Source organism: Palaemon carinicauda, chromosome 1 (genome assembly GCF_036898095.1).
Source record: "Palaemon carinicauda isolate YSFRI2023 chromosome 1, ASM3689809v2, whole genome shotgun sequence".
Lineage (NCBI taxonomy): Eukaryota > Metazoa > Arthropoda > Malacostraca > Decapoda > Palaemonidae > Palaemon > Palaemon carinicauda.
The window spans coordinates 204,255,263-204,272,762 of record NC_090725.1 but is presented as its reverse complement, the minus strand read 5'-3'; the positions used below and the strand labels follow the sequence as shown (position 1 = coordinate 204,272,762).

The window sequence follows — 17,500 nt, the reverse complement described above, 5'->3', positions numbered from 1 at the left end:
AGAGCGACCGCATAAATGGGGAATCGCATAATTCGGGACCATACTGTATTAGCCGTCTGTGGGATCAGAGATTCTCTCTGGCTGGGAATACTGTATTGAAAACCTTTTTAATATTTCTTCTTTCTCCCTTGCCAGCTTGTTTCACTTTGAGCATTTGTGGTTTTGGAGGTAATGCCTTCCCCAACAGTGGAAATGCCTAGGAGTGTCGCCAAAAACTTTGGCACCTTTATGAGTGCTGTGACTGTCGATCCTCACCGGACATGGCTCCGGTTCTTGAGTGTCATCTTGTGTAGAGTGGCCATTTTCCTAGTGGGAGACATAGGACAGGAGAAGAAAGAAGTCCAAAAGGGATTCTTTGCCTTCAGGATCATCTTTAACCCCTTCGCTTCGATGATGTCACTTAACGTTAAAACATGCCCTGTAATACACACAATGATGTCCCGGATGCGTCATTTACAAATACAAACCATATGGAGGTTGAAATTACTTGTATATCATACAAAAGAGTGCAGCACATGGTCGTATATCACACAGTTCACACTTAGGAAATTTCACTTAAAAATCTCCTCCATTCCTTGGTATTAGCCCCTCTTCCTTCTTTCTTCAGCCAATTAATGAAGGCCTTAGGATTCTAGCCTTTACTGAATTCCTGATTGTGTTAGAGCTATTTTAGTCTTTTTTTTTTTTTTACGTTACCTTCTGTAATCAGACCACTCTCTCTAACCAATGTCAACAATCCCTACCCGAGGCATTACACAACCCCCCTGAAACCCCCTAGCTTAGAGATGTAGGGATCCTCACATCTTATCCCACCACCAACTGAAACGCTAGTGATTCTAGTCCTTATTCGTGATTATGTAAGGTCTAGTTTAATATATTTTTATGTTGGCATTCTTTTTCAAATTGCTCAGAAAGAATTCTGTAAAGTGTGACGTGGTGTTCTCCCCCTCTGATTCCCATCCACAATGCCATTCCCATGCAGAATGCCACCAAAACACCAGTAATGTATTCTATTCCTTTTTTCTGAACTATCATGTCTAGAAAATAGTATCATCTTCATCTATCTGTCTACCAAGTCACTTCCCCTAATTTTTTGGAGTACATCCTTACATACATATACCAATTGGGGGATAACCTACATCAAACAAATGAGAAAAAAAGGGGACCTTTCCTCTCTACTCTCCTGCCAGCCTGACGAAGGACTCAACCGAGTTCGGCTGGTACTGGTAGGGTGCCACAGCCCACCTTCCCCCGTTATCCACCACAGATGAAGCTTCATAACGCTGAATCCCCTACTGTTGCTACCTCCGCGGTCATCCAAGGCAACCGGAGGAAGCAGTAGGGCCTACTGGAACTGCGTCACAATCGGTCGCCATTCATTCCTATTTCTAGCACGCTCTCTTGCCTCTCACATCTATCCTTCAGAGCTTTCTTCACTCCATCCATCCATTCAAACCTTGGCCTTCCTCTTGTACTTCTCCCATCTACTCTTGCATTCATCACCTTCTTTAGCAGACAGCCATTTTCCATTCTCTCAACATGGCCAAACTACCTCAACACATTCATATCCACTGTAGCTGTTAACTCATTTCTTACACCCGTTCTCACCCTCACTACTTCTTTCCTAACCCTATCTACTCGAGATACACCAGCCATAATCCTTAGACACTTCATCTCAAACACATTCAATTTCTGTCCCTCCGTTACTTTCATTCCCCACAACTCCGATCCATACATCACAGTTGGTACAATCACTTTCTCATACAGAACTCTCTTTACATTCATGCCCAACCCTCTATTCTTTACTACTCCCTTCACTGCCCCCAACACTTTGCATCCTTCATTCACTCTCTGACGTACATCTGCTTCCACTCCACCATTTGCTGCAACAACAGACCCCAAGTACTTGAACTGATCCATCTTTCCTACCGCACAAGTCAACAACCCTCAGGTGCCCTTTAAGAAGTACCATCAGATCCTGCCATGGGTAACAAATCTCCTGAATGCCTTTCTCCTTTTCAAAGGACAGACGAGCGTGTGACCAATCCTCCCCCTTCAAGGAGGTCTCCTCCTTCAGTACTCTCTGAGCCCGAATGCAAGGTTGTGCTTCAGCTTTTGTGAGATCCCTACTGTTCAGAGGGGGAGTATTGCTTAGCCTCGCATAGGCAATCATACTCTTCTCCTTCCTCTGGAGATTCTTCAAAACACGACTCCTTTTTCAGGCAGCTTCCAGTCGGGCTTCTTCCAGACGCGCATTGCCGTCGCGCTCATCCAGATGCATCTCTTTTAGGAAATCCCCTACGGCGAGTGTCTCTCACAAGGGCACCTCATCCCAGCGAGCTCATCGCTCTTATGGGAGCATCTTCTTGATGCGCTTCTCCAGAATGTGCACAGTGTGCTTCCCATTTCAGGTTTACAGGTTCCTGGCAAGATTCCAGCAACTCTTCACCATTGAGCTCATCTTCCAGGCATGCATCACCAGCAAACACTTCTATAGAAAGCACCTCCACTCATATATCTAGAAATCTTCCAGATGCACTTCTCCTGTAGTAGTTTCTCTTATGTGCACTGATCTTTACGCACTTCAGCTGGACACGTTACTGTTGAAGGAACCTCACCTTCTAGTCCAACCCTTGGATGCACCTTGCCCTGACCAGCCTCAACCTAGCATTCTCCATCTGAGCGCAACTCATCCAGAAGATGGCCTTCCAGATTGGACTCGCCAATCTCGAGACGTTTCTAAATGCTCTTCCCCTGAACTTACTGCTCACTCTTCCAAGAGAACTCACAGGTCATCTCCTTCTGAAGCTAAGTGTGTGCTTTCAGGTCATGCTGGACATATCACCCCAGAATGCACTAGACGCGTCACCCCAGAATGCTCTAGACGTGTTTCAACCGAACACTTGATGCGCTTCACTCCAGAATGCTCTAGGAGACATTTTCCTTAGAAGTCTTGGCAATCTTATAGACACACAAGGTGAATAATTCCAGAACGCTCTGGGCGTGTCACACCAGATGTCCCTAAGTAGTTTGTTTCCAAATGTGCTAAGTTCATTTCACCAAATCTCCATAAGCAAACTTCTAGATATCCTTCAGGTGCTAGGTCTGGATAATTTGACCTCCAGCCTTATTCCTTTCCACATGAAGATCAACACTCCGGATCCCGTTTTGGGCGCATTGGGCGTTCTCCCTCCAGGCACCGGTCACGAAGAGTCACTATAGTACTCACCTTCCAAGGATAGGGCCGGGCAAGTGGCTTCTCCACTGAAGCTCGAGACCAAGGTGAATTTGATATCCTTTACCTATCACTTCACCGACATCAGAATCCTGGCCATATCCAGAGTTTGATCCTGACAACGTAGATTGACAGCTGGCTCAGATCAACTACCGTTCCAGAAAGTGAATAAGGAACAGGGTGTAGATTACGCCGCTCCAAAGTGGCACATAGGTGAGATTGTGATAGACAACTATAGGCTGTTGCCTATTGAGTTTGATACTGATCACTCACCATCTTTCTAGAGGTCCTTGAAGGAAGTTGGAAGGGAGCACCGAGAACAGGCTAAAGATATTTCTAGGGACTGTAAGGGTGCCACAAGCCATCTCTCCAATGGCAGCTTCCAGGTAAAAGGAGTGTGGGGACTGAAAGACAGTTCGTACATTCGTTTATCAAGGGTCCTTCACTCTTCCTGGCAGAAGATGTGGCAGTGGCCACAGAAAAATGAAGGAAGGACATGCAAAACTAACTGCTCTATCGAGCAGTGTCCTTCAAGCAGCCTCAAGCCTCTAACTCTAGTAGTGGTAAGTCAGCCCCCCCAACCACCAAACCTTTCAAGCAGGCTCAGAAAGATGTCATCTGGCCTCAAGCTTCAATTCTGAAAAGACCTCGGACCATTTTAACCTCAGCATGGCCAAGGGCGTAACAGGGGCCGAGGAAGAGGGCGAGGTCAAAGACTTCTTTAAGAGCCAATCCTCTGGAATACCACCCGTGGGAGGATGCCTCTAGACCAAGTGGAGGAGGTGGAGGTCCCACAGTGCAGAATGTTGGAATGTGGCAGTCCATCGTTCCAGGTACCTCCTCCCGTTCACCAACTCTCCCCCTCCAGGCCATGTTGGAAAAGGGCACCCTTCAAGAGATCAAGGGAAGCTCCCCAGACTTCTTCAGTTGACTCTTTCTTGTAAAGATGTCTAGAGGCTGGAGACCAGTCATTGATCTTTCAGCCTTGAATGGGTTAGTTCAGCAAACTTCAAGATGGAGACAGCAGCAACAGTTAGACAAGCGATCACCCTGAAAGATGCATACTTTCAAATCTTGATTCATCCATCTTCCAGGAAGTACCTAAGAATGACGGTAGCTGGTGAGTATCCCAGTTCAGGGTATTTTTTTTCTGCATATCAATTGCTGCTCAAGTTTTTATGAGAGTTTTCACTCTAGTTTCGGCATGGGTGTACACAAGCAGTATTCGTCTACTTCAATACTTAGACAATTGGGTAATCCTGGCTGAGTTGTTGGAAATCCTTCTCTTTCACCAAGACAGGCTTCTTGTGTTTTGCTGAGATCTGGGGATCATGGTAAACAAAAGAAGTCTTTACTACCACAGGAAGACTGATATATCTAGGCCTGGATATCTGAAAAGTGTTTCCCTCTCAGGAAAAAATCTCCTATCTCAGAGGTGTGGCCCGACCCTTCCTTTGTCTACCCCACCTGCTGGCCCATTAATGACAGAGCCCACTTGGCCATTTGTCATCTTTTGAACACCTAGTTCCTCTCGGACGCCTTCACCTCCAGTCCCTGCGATGGGAGTTGAAACAGCATGGGTCCCAACACCTGGATCATCTGCTCTCACTAGTTTCAGTAGGAGTAAAATCCTTAAAGGATGTTCAGTGGTGGTTCGATGAGTCAAATATCTTGAAAGGATGCCCTCTTTCGTCTCCGCATCAAGAATTTTTTTTCAATATTAAACTTAGCCGGTGATTATATAAGCTGCAACTCTGTTGCTCGACAGAAAAACTCTACGTTCAAAATACGCCAGCGATCGCTATGCAGGTAGGGGGTGTACATCAACAGCGCCATCTGTCGAGCAGGTACTCAGTACTCAATGTAAACACAGAACCAATTTTCTCTCTGTCGGGCTACCGGCAAGACCTACTAATTCGCTGTTACTAACTGGATTTGTTTTCACAACTATTTGGTGAAGTACACTATTCTAGTTTTGAGCTTTCGCTATGCAGGTGTTTTATCTTCATCTCAAAACTTGAACTCGTTTTGGATAGATTTAATTATGGTGACAAAGAGAGTATGGACTCTCTTTCACTTTTAAATGGCCGACCCTTCCCTTAGACGGAAGTGTGTTTAGGTTTTTAGTATTTTTGCTTAACACGTTATAGATCTATATATTTTATATCTCTCCGCCTTTATTAGGCCTCTTCGATTAACTTTCCATTTATTATAAACATATAAAAATAAATTTTTATGTTTTGTTTATATGCGACCTTTCCTGATAGTAGGCGGTCCTAACTTGGAACCGAAGTTAATCAACGTTGAGCCCGTTATATCGTATTTAGCCTTTAAAGAATTTAAAACTTTTTAAATGTAATGTTTTATGAAAGAATTTCTTTGATAGTCTTCGTACTGTTTTCAAAGATGAACTAACGTTTAGACTACGCAGTTGTTGACGTTCAGGACGTTCAACATGCGCTCTATCGTTACGATAGAGAGAGAGTGTTTCACGGTTTCACTTTGCAGTAAGAGTAAATCGATTCTGACGTTTTGTTCATTCTTTCTTAGCTTAAATGTTTTAAATTCTAAATTAAAGGAATTTTTTATTTGGAAAACCTTTCAGTTTTTTCCTTTAGTCAAATAACATGTTTTTTGACGATATATAATTGGGCTCTTCTCTTCTCTTAGTGCGAAATCAAGAGAGAAAGAGAGAGAGAGATAGAGACGGAGGGAGAGAGAGGAGAGAAAACGTTCCGTTCAAGCGGGTAACGTTGTTCTCGTGTTACTCTCGTCCCTAGTCTCTGTACGGGGAGAAAGGTAAAACGTTTCTAGGGTTTTATTCTTGTCCCCAGGCTATGTGCGGTGAGAGATTGAAAACGTAGTTTATATGAACTAGCGTTTAGTCTCTTTCCCAGCCACTGAATTTTTTATCTTAATATATGTTTTCTTTTTTTTTTGCTAGTATTAATGAGCTGCATTTTACGACTGATTTCGCAATTACTACCTTTTAATGAAGGGTAGAATTGCGTGTTTCAGGTAGAAATCAGTAAAAGTTTCGATTTCAGTGAAATAAGTGCAAAACAGAAAATCGATAAAGTGATATGCGCAAAGTGTTACAGTGTTGCGTCCGAGGGTTCGTCTGTTCGTGCCTGTCGTTCACCTAGTCCGGGACCTCTTGCAAGCTCCCAAGCCCAGGGGAGAAGTAATGTCGAACGACTTATGGGTTCGAGAGGCCTTGATCAACGAACAGACGTTTTCCCTCTGTGGTTTCGGGCGTATCTACCCAAGATCGCCCCACCCACTCTAAGACGAGAGAGCCCATTTATTCCTCGTCTGCGGAAGAGGTTTCTCGTAAGAAACCATGGACCAAGGTTTCGCGGCTTATTAAGCGCAAGTCGGTCCTTTCCGCGCAAGTCCAACGGCCCAGTCGTAGCCACTGGGTCAGTTCGGACTCGCTGCAGTCTTCCGACGACTGCTCACCTCCTAAGAGAGGCAAAGCGGTACCGCATCAGGCAGTCACACCGTCTGTTGCCGCACCTGCTCCTGTAGACCCTAAGTGGTCTTTGCTGCAGACCATGCAGTCTCAGTTAACGTCATTGATGCAGGACTTTCGTGCGGAGAAGGTTGACACTACACCAACCTCTAGCCTACAACCAACCACGGTTGTGCGTCCTGTGGACGCTGAGGCGACCTTCTGCCGCACTCCAAGAGAGTCCCGCCACCCATGCGTTCCAGTGTACCCTGCCAGCCGCATGTTGACGTTCAGCGACGCACGGAACCTTCCGTTGACGTTCGCGAGGTACAACAACAGTCTAAGTTGTTTTGTTTTGACGCGGTGCGTCAACCTCCGCATTCTAGAGTTGTTTTGACTGCTCAGTCTAGACAGTCAAAGCAGTCTCGATTGGACACTGTATGTCCTCACACACCTGTTGTGGTTGACAGTTCAGTTGTTGACAGTTCACAGACTGTCAAGCAGTTACATGACGTTGCCTTCTGGTCTGCTACTTATGCACCAGTGAGAGACTCACTGAGGTAACCTAGCTTTTATCGGACAAGGTTCCTGTAGATGAGGAAGTTGCTGTTCTCCCTACTACTGATATTCCCTTGAGGACTCTGTCAGATGGAGAGGAGCATTAAGCTGCTTAGCCTCCTATGGACTTTAATTAAATCATGATGATTTTTTTTTAAGGATCTTCGTCCGGATCTTGTAACTGCTGCTCCTCGTTCGCCTTAACGTCAGAACTTACACTAGGCCTAGCTACTTCGAAGCCGTTGTTTTTAAGCTAGTGCTCTCTCGCTCTCCTAGAGAGCGTTACGTTGGCTAGGCGACTGGTTTTTGCACCAGGAGGAGTTTTAGGGATACAGCCTTTGATTTCCCTTCTTTTAAACTGGCTTATAGAGCGAGAGTCTGATATGACACGAGAGAAGTTCTCGGCTTGGGAGTTCATGCCTCTGCCCAGATAGACTTCTCAATTCTGGTAGACTCGCCCTGGCGCCTAGCCAGGAGACGCTCCAAATTGTTTACAGGTCAACTTCTCAGCTTTTGTCGAGCCTTTGAAGTTTTGCTGTACTATTATGTCACACATAACTAGGCTTTCAGGGATGGTAAACGGTTCCGCCTCAGTCGCTAACCCCGTCTGTTGCCACACCTGCTCCCGTAGACCCTAAATGGGCTTTGCTGCAAGACATGCAGTCCAAGCTTGCGTCATTGATAGAGGACTTAAATGCGGAGAAGAACCTTCTGGCCAACAACCTTCCAACCGGTCGGTTGTGCGCCCTGTTGACGCTGAGGTAACCTACTCGCGTCTGCCAGTTGAGGTGGTTCCTCCTTCTGGCCAACAACCTTCCAACCGGTCGGTTGTGCACCCTGTTGACGCTGAGGTAACCTACTCGCGTCTGCCAGTTGAGGTGGTTCCTCCTTCTGGCCAACAACCTTCCAACCGGTCGGTTGTGCGCCCTGTTGACGCTGAGGTAACCTACTCGCGTCTGCCAGTTGAGGTGGTTCCTCCACCGATGCGACCCAGTGTGGGTTGCCAGCCGCACGTTGACGTTAAGCGACGCTCGGAGGTGGTTGTTGACGTTCAGGACGTTCAACAACCAGCAGAGGTGACTTGTTGTGACGCAGTGCGTCAACCTCAGCAACCCGGTAGGGTGTTGACTGCACAACCCAGACGGTCTAGACAGTTTCGGGTTGACGCTGTACTTCCTCGCGCACCCATGGTTGTTGACAGTTCACAGACTGTGCAGCAGTTCCATGATATTGCGTCCGGCTCCGTCACGCATCCACCAGTGCGACCGGATTCAGCGAGTCAGACGTTGCCCACTCCGTTGCCGTTTCCTCATCAGTTTCGGATGAGGAACCCTCTGATGAGGACGTTGCTGAACAAGACGATCAGCCCCCAGTCCTGCTATCCATCCAGAAGATGCTGAAGAAGGAATGCTGCTCAGTCAGGCTGTGGATGAGTCTGGTAGGGACACTGTCATCTGTGGATCAATTTGTGTCACTAGGAAGACTACACCTCCGTCCTCTTCTATACCATCTAGCTTTTCACTGGAAAAGGACAAGACGCTAGAAGCGGTCTCGATCCCGGTTTCCGAAAAGATAAAGTCTTGTCTGACTTGGTGAAAGGACTATATCAACCTAAGAGAGGGTCTTCCCCTGACTGTTCAGACTCCCAACCACGTTCTCTTCTCGGACGCATCGGACGTAGGCTGGGGTGAGACATTAGACGGTCGGGAATGCTCGGGATTATGGAACTCGATTCAAAGGACAATGCATTTCAACTGCAAGGAGCTACTGGCAGTACGTCTGGCCTGGAAAAGCTTCAGGTCTCTCCTTCAAGGCAAAGTGGTGGAGGTGAACTCGGACAACACCACGGCTTTGGCGTACATCTCCAAGCAAGGAGGGACCTACTCTCTGACGTTGTACGAGATCGCAAGGGACCTCCTCACCTGGTCAAAAGGTCTAGACATATCACTAGTAACGAGGTTCATCCAAGGCAACTTGAATGTCATGGCAGATTGTCTTAGTCGGAAGGGACAAATAATTCCAACAGAATGGACCCTCCACAAGGATGTATGCAAGAGACTTTGGGCCACCTGGGGCCAGCCAACCATAGATCTCTTCGCAACCTCGATGACCAAGAGGCTCCCAATATTTTGCTCACCAATCCCGGACCCAGCAGCAGTTCATATAGAGGCCTTTCTTCTAGATTGGTCACATCTAGATCTATATGCATTCCCTCCGTTCAAGATTGTCAACAAGGTACTGCAGAAGTTCGCCTCTCACGAAGGGACAAGGTTGACGCTAGTTGCTTCCCTCTGGCCCGCGAGAGAATGGTTCACCGAGGTACTTCGATGGCTAGTAGACGTTCCCAGAACACTTCCCCTAAGGGTGGACCTTCTACGTCAGCCACGCGTAAAGAAGGTACACCAAGGCCTCCACGCTCTTCGTCTGACTGCCTTCAGACTATCGAAAGACTCTCGAGAGCTAGAGGCTTTTCGGAGGAGGCAGCCAGAGCGATTGCTAGAGCAAGGAGAACATCCACCCTTAGAGTCTACCAATCGAAGTGGGAAATCTTCCGAAACTGGTGCAAGTCAGTATCCGTATCCTCGACCAGTACTGTACCTCTGTAACTCAAATAGCTGACTTCCTCTTATATCTGAGGAAAGAACGATCTCTTTCAGCTCCCTCTATCAAGGGTTACAGAAGCATGTTGGCATCAGTCTTCCGTCACAGAGGCTTAGATCTTTCCAACAATAAAGATCTACAGGACCTCCTTAAGTCTTTTGAGACCACGAAGGAGCGTCGTTTGGTTACACCTGGTTGGAATTTAGACGTGGTACTAAGATTCCTTATGTCAGACAGGTTCGAACCGCTACAATCAGCCTCCCGTAAAGATCTCACCTTAAAGACACTTTTCCTGGTATGCTTAGCCACAGCTAAAAGAGTCAGTGAGATTCATGCCTTCAGCAAGAACATCGGATTCTCATCCGAAACGGCTACATGTTCTACAACTTGGTTTTCTAGCCAAAAACGAGCTGCCTTCTCGGCCTTGGCTAATATCGTTCGATATTCCAAACTTATCGTATGGTTGGAAATGAACTAGAAAGAGTCTTATGCCCTGTAAGAGCTCTTAAGTTCTATTTAAAACGAACTAAACCTTTACGAGGCCCGTCTGAAGCTTTATGGTGTTCAGTTAAGAAACCATCTTTGCCTAGTCAAAGAATGCTTTATCCTATTTTATCAGACTGTTAATACGAGAAGCTCATTCCCATCTGAATGAGGAAGACCAAGCTTTGCTGAAGGTAAAGACACACGAAGTTAGAGCTGTCGCAACTTCCGTGGCCTTCAAACAAAATAGATCTCTGCAAAGTATAATCGACGCAACCTATTGAAAAAGCAAGTCAGTGTTCGCGTCTTTTTATCTTAAGAATGTCCAGTCTCTTTACGAGAACTGCTACTCTCTGGGACCATTCGTAGCAACGAGTGTAGTAGTGGGTGAGGGCTCAACCACTACAATTCCCTAATTCCATAACCTTTTTAATCTTAATCTTGAAATGTTTTATTTTTGTTTTTGGGTTGTCCGGAAGGCTAAGAAGCCTTTCGCATCCTACTTGATTTGGCGGGTGGTCAAAGTCATTTCTTGAGAAGCGCCTAGATTAGAGGTTTTGATGAGGTCCTGTTGTATGGGTTGCAACCCTTGATACTTCAGATCCTAGGGGTCGCTCAGCATCCTAAAAGGATCGCGAGGCTCCGTAAGGAAGACGTACTTAAAAAGGCAGAGTAATTGTTCAAGTCGACTTCCTTACCAGGTACTTATTTATTTTATGTTTGTTATTTTGAATAACTGCTAAAATGAAATACAAAATACTTAGCTCATAATAATGTAAACAAGTAATGCTGGTCTCTACCCACCCCCCTGGGTGTGAATCAGCTTATATAATCACCGGCTAAGTTTAATATTGAAAAATGTTATTTTTATTAATAAAATAAATTTTTGAATATACTTACCCGGTGATTATATATTAAAGGACCCTCCCTTCCTCCCCAATAGAGACCCAGTGGACCGAGGAGAAAATTGGTTCTGTGTTTACATTGAGTACTGAGTACCTGCTCGACAGATGGCACTGTTGATGTACACCCCCTACCTGCATAGCGATCGCTGGCGTATTTTGAACGTAGAGTTTTTCTGTCGAGCAACAGAGTTGCAGCTTATATAATCATCGGGTAAGTATATTCAAAAATTTATTTTATTAATAAAAATAACATTTCTCTTCACAGATGCATCTAAGGAAGGGTGGGTAAGCCATCTTTGTCAACATTAGCTTCGGGGCTCTGGTCCGAGACAGAAACCGGAGCATATAAATATCCTAAGAGTTGAAAGCAGACAAGTTACTTGTTGGTATTGATACGCAACAATACCACCGTGTTAGCCTACATCAACAAGCAAGGAGACACAGTATCGTGCAGGTGGGTCAGATGGCAGTTGAAACTTTAGAGTGGGTAGAGCTCAACTAGATCGCCCTTACAGCCCACTTCATTCCAGGCAGAAGGAACATCATAGTTGAGAAACTGAGCAGGAGGATAAAGAAAGTTTGGTCCGAATGGTCTTTGTGTCATCGGATAGCGATGGAGATCCTGACTTTGTGGGGATCCCTGACAGTGTACCTATTCTTGACCTCGCTAAACCACAAGCTGCTCGTTTATTGCTCTCCTGTTCCAGATCCAGAAGGTGCGTTCGAGGAATGGTACCCGTACCTTCTATTTCTGATGGCAGAAACTCCTAGGGAGTTGGCTCCTCTTCCTGACTTCTATACCAACCTCATGCCCGGATATTTTGCCATGCAGTATCATCCCTTCGGTTTCACGTGTGGAAGTTATTCAGTATCTCCTCTCAGAGAAAGACTTTTCACAAAAGACTGCAAAAGAGATGTCTGAGTATCTCCGCAAGTCTTTAACAGCTGTGTACCAATACAAGTGGACATCTGCAAGTCTTTAACAGCTGTGTACCAATACAAGTGGATATTCTTCTGTGGTTGATGTAATGGGAGAGGTGACCTCCTCTCGCAGCCACTATAACCTTGACCGCTGACTTTTTGTTATACCTCCACAAGGAGAAAATCTGCTCCATTTCAGTAGTAAAAGCCTATAGCTCAGCCTTGTGCTAGGTCTTTAGTCTAAGGGAGTAGATATTTCTTCAAAATTGAAGGAAATCTCCATGCTTATACAGTTTCTAGCATGCCTGTCCTCCAGTTGAAGCGAGACCTCCATCCTGGAACGTAGTTGAAGTTTTACATTCCCTATGAATTGTTAAGGAAGGTCCTGACAGAGACCTTATCTTAGAAACAGTGTTCCTACTCGATTTAGACTCTGCTAAACGGGTTAGAAAATTTCATGGTGTCTCTTTGAACATCACTGTGCAGTATTCTAGAAGTTTTATTCCAGCAAGGACCAAATAGTGGAATGATGTTCCTATTCAGGCAGTTGAATTGGTGGAACTTCAAAAGTTCAATCTTGTAGTGAATGTTTTTATGTTGAACAGGCTGACATATCTCTTTTTATTCTAAATATGAAAGATGTATTTTGATGTTACTATTCTTGAATTATTTTATGCAAGTTGTTTGTTACTTTCCTTGTAGTTTATTTATTCCTTATTTTCTTTCCTCACTGGGATATTATCCTTGTAGTTCTTGGTCAAAGCATCCTGCTTTTCCAACTAAGGTAGTAGCTTAGCTAGTAATAAGGTAATGATAAAAAGGGTGGAGGCAGGTCTTGTTCTCTTTTGTACCTGACTTTGTAGCCAAACTCAAAATCTGTTCATTTCAGATTCTAGATTTTTAACCTTCCAGATCTTATGCCTTAGTGAGGTAACTGATGATCCTAATCAGGTGTTATTGTCTTCTGAGAGAGTTCTAAGACACCACCTTAGTTTACAAGTGTTGTAAGACCTTACCGGTGACACTTGTTTGTCAGCACAGGTAGGACTAAGAAGATAATTTCCAGGAACATGATCTCTTTCTCGCTCCTCAGCTTCCTCTATTGGAGGAGCATGAATAAAAGCTCATGACATCAGAAGCATGGATACTTTCTCCTTGGGGCCTGTCATAGCTGCACAGCTGGTGATCTTAAATGCCTTGCCTCCTTCCGTAGGACCATAAGCTTCTGATGAAGGCAAAGGTTACGAGTTAGTGTGGAAGGGAAGTAAGGAATGACTGGCATTCTTTTTTCTTTCAATCTTCCCTTCTCCTGGGGTACAGCATCCAGAACCTTGCCAGCTGGACTCAATCTGGTTAACATGTAAGATCACTCAGCTTGCAGTTGTTCCGTATGTACATATGAGGGAGTCTTTTTCTTCACACACCTTGCGATGGAGTGTGATGTATCCGAGCAAGCCAAAAAAATCATGAAAGATCTTCAAAGGACTTCAGCTCCTTTAAATGATTTTGCTAGGTGTACAACACAGAGAATTACAGCTCAGAAAGAACCCTTGAAGCCACTACCATGAGCCCTCTGATATAGTCACACCACTGGTGCACGAGATGACCAGAACGTTAACCCTTTAAGCATCTTATGCTCAGGTTTTGAGTTCCCAGGATAAATGTTTCAGCCAGTTGGAACAGGGGCTTCCACCTGCCTAGTGATGAGTCTCCGATGTAAAGAACAATGTTTTGTATTTTGTGTAGGAATAAATAATTCATTTTTTTAAGGTAACTTGTATTTTTCCTAACTATACAAACCTGAGTCCTTTCCTGCCTACACCAACCCCTAAAATTCCCAGCTGCTACCTAAGTGAGTTGTCAGTGAGCTATTTGGGGGATGGTTACCTCCCTGCTATCAGTCATTTACACCTCATTATAAGCTTTAAATTGCCATATTCTCAGCTTCACTATTATCGTTCTTAACATGCAGTACATATCTTGGAAAAGTAAGAAGCTATTAATTTAAAAGTGCCAACATCTCAAACTCAGAATAAAAATAAAGTACTGTATTTTAAATTTTTTCATCTCTCGCTGCTACGAATCCTGCCATACTGCCAAACACTTGCTATGTTATTATCAGACGAGGGAGGATAACGAGTGCCAAGTAAGTACTGTACTCGAATAAAGAATAGCATTGAAATTAGTGAACTCATGACATCTAACCTAATGTATCACCTTATGAAAAGTGAGGAGGATGAGAAACTAATATTTTCAAAGAAATTATTTTAAAACTGTGTAATCATTGAAAGTTAAGATTCAAGGTCAGAGAGTAGTGGAAATATTTTATTAAAAATTGCAAGTTAACAGATATATGATGTCCAGTAGCTAGTAAATATCACCAAAAAGAAGATAGATTACATTGTTATACATGATAGAAGTTTAGACAAAAAATCTAATTTAGTGTGGCCGCGGGGGGCATAAAAACAATTAGAATAGCGCCAATGTATCCCTGCATGTCGTAAGAGGCGACTAAAAGGGACGGGACGAGGGGCCTGGGAACCCCCTCTCCTGTATTATAATCCTGTGAGACATCAAAGAGGTGGAGCCGGGGGAGAGTGACTGCTCCCCGCATTCTAGGTTTGGGGTGTTTGAATGTTCGTGGATGTAGTACGATAGAGAGTAAAAGATATGAGATTGGAAGTACTGTATGTTTAGGAATAGAAGGATGGATATATTGGCTTTGTGTGAGACAGATAAAAAGGAAAGGTGGTGATGTTTGGTGAAATGTTTGGTAGAGTGTCTGGGATCGAAAGGGGAAGAGCAAGAGAAGGTGTGGCTTTATTGCTGAGTGAATGGATGACAGGTAAAGTAGTGGAATGGAAGGATATATTATCTACGTTAATGTGGGTAAGGGTTAGGTTGGGTAGGGAATGTTGGACTTTTGTCAGTGCGTATGGGCCAGGTTGTGAGAAGAGTAAAGAAGAGCGGAATGAGTTCTGGAATTAATTAACTAGGTGCGTAGAAGGACTGGGTAGAAGGAATTATGTAGTTGTCATGGGTGACTTAAATGCTAGAGTGGGCGCTGGAAAGGTAGAAGGCATACCAGTTGAAAATGAGAGTGGTGAGAGACTGGTGGATAAGTGTGTTGAGCAAGAGATGGTGATAAGTTCTAGCTTTTTCAAAAAGAAAGATAAAAACAAGTATACATGGGTAAGAGTGGCAAATGGAAGAGTGATAGAAAGGGCGTTAATGGATTATGTGTTGATAACTAAAAGAATGTTTGGAAGATTGAAAGACGTGCATGTGTTTAGGGGTATGGCTAACGGTATGTCTGATCATTTTTTGGTAGAAGGAAAATTAGTTGTATGATAATTTTTTGGTGGAAGGAAAATTAGTTGTAGCAAAAGAGTGGGAGAATAGAGTAGGTGGATGTAAAAGGGAGCTAGTGAGGGTTGAAGAGCTTATAAAACCGGGGTTAAAAAGTAAATATCAAGAAAGGTTGAAAATGGCATATGACGAAGTGAAAGTAAGAGAAACTGGTAATTTAGAGGAGGAGTGGAAGTTAGTAAAAGAAAATTTTGTTGGGATTGCAAGTGATGTGTGTTGCAAGAAGTTTGTTGGAGGCAGCATGAGGAAGGGCAGTGAATGGTGGAATGAAGGAGTGAAGGTAAAAGTGGAATAGAAAAAGAGGGCTTTTGAAGAATGGCTGCAGAGTAATAGTGTAGAGAAGTATGAAAGATATAGAGAGAAAAATGTGGAAGTAAAGCGCAAGGTAATTGAGGCAAAGAGGGCAGCTGACCTGAGGTGGGGTCAGGGATTGGGTCATTCGTATGAAGAGAATAAGAAGAAGTTTTGGAAAGAAGTGAAGAGAGTAAGGAAGTCTGGTTCAAGAATTGAAGAGACAGTGAAAGATGGAAATGGAAGGTTGTTAAAAGGAGAGGAGGCAAGGAAAAGGTGGGCGGAATATTTTGAAAGTTTGATGAATGTTGAGGATAATAGGGAGGCCGATATAATTGCTGTTGCAGGTGTTGAGGTGCCAGTGATGGGAGATGAGAATGAGAGAGATTACAAGAGAGGAAGTGAGGAGAGCACTAGATGAAACGAGAGTAGGAAAAGCATCTGGTATGGATGGTGTGAGAGCTGAGATATTGAAGGAAGGGGTTGTGACTGTACTATTTAGGTTGGTGAGATTGTTTAATATGTGTTTTGTGTTGTCAATGGCACCAGTAGATAGGGTTTGTGCGTGTATCGTACCACTATATAAGGGTAAGGGAGATGTGCATGAGTGTTGTAATTGAAGGGGTATTAGTTTGTTGAGTGTAGTTGGAAAAGTGTATGGTAGAGTACTGATTAATAGGATTAAGGATAAAACAGAGAATGCAATCTTAAAAGTACAGGGTGGTTTTAGAAGAGGTAGGGGTTGTATGAATCAAATTTTTACAGTTGGGCAGATATGCGAGAAATATTTAGCAAAAGGTAAGGATGTGTATGCTGCATTTATGGATCTGGGGAAAGCGTTGATAGGGAAGCAATGTGGAATGTGATGAGGTTATATGGAGTTGGTGGAAGGTTGTTGCAAGCAGTGAAAAGTTTCTACAAAGGTAGTAAAGCATGTGTTAGGATAGGAAATGAAGTGAGCGATTGGTTTCCGGGGAGAGGGGCTGAGACAGGGATGCGTGATGTCGCCGTGGTTGTTTAACTTGTATGTTGATGGAGTGGTGAGAGAGGGGAATGTTCGAGTGCTTGGACGAGGATTGAAATTGAAACTGGTAGACGAGAATGACCATGCATGAGAGGTAAATCAGTTGTTGTTTGCAGATGATGCTGTACTGGTTGCAGACGCGAAAGATAGCTTGGCCGATTAGTGACAGAATTTGGAAGGGTGTGCGAGAGAAGGAAGTTGAGAGCTAATGTGAGTAAGAGTAAGGTTATGAGATGTACGAGAAGGGAAGGTGGTGCTAGGTTGAATTTCATGTTGAATGGAGAGTTACTTGAGGAGGTGGATCAGTTTAAGTACTTGGAGTCTGTTGTTGCAGCAAATGGTGGAGTGGAAGCAGATGTACGTCAGAGAGTGAGTGAAGGATGCAAAGTGTTGAGGCCAGTTAATGGAGTAGTAAAAAATAGAGGGTTGGGCATGAATGTAAAGAGAGTTCTGTATGAGAGAGTGATTGTACCAACTGTGATGCATGGATCGGAGTTGTGAGGAATGAAAGTGACGGAGAGGCAGAAATTGAATGTGTTAAAGATGAAGTGTCTAAGGAGTATGACTGGTGTATCTCGAGTAGATAGGGTTAGGAACGAAGTAGTGAGGGTGAGAACGGGTGTAAGAAATGAGTTAGCAGCTAGAGTGGATAGGAATGT

The 17,500-nt window shown here is 44.2% G+C and overlaps 1 protein-coding gene across 1 annotated transcript in view; it reads left to right on the top strand.

Moving 5' to 3' along the window:
* Window positions 1–17,500, top strand: part of Ctr9 (RNA polymerase-associated protein Ctr9) — a 154,293-nt gene that overhangs the window by 104,405 nt on the left and 32,388 nt on the right. The window lies entirely within an intron of this gene.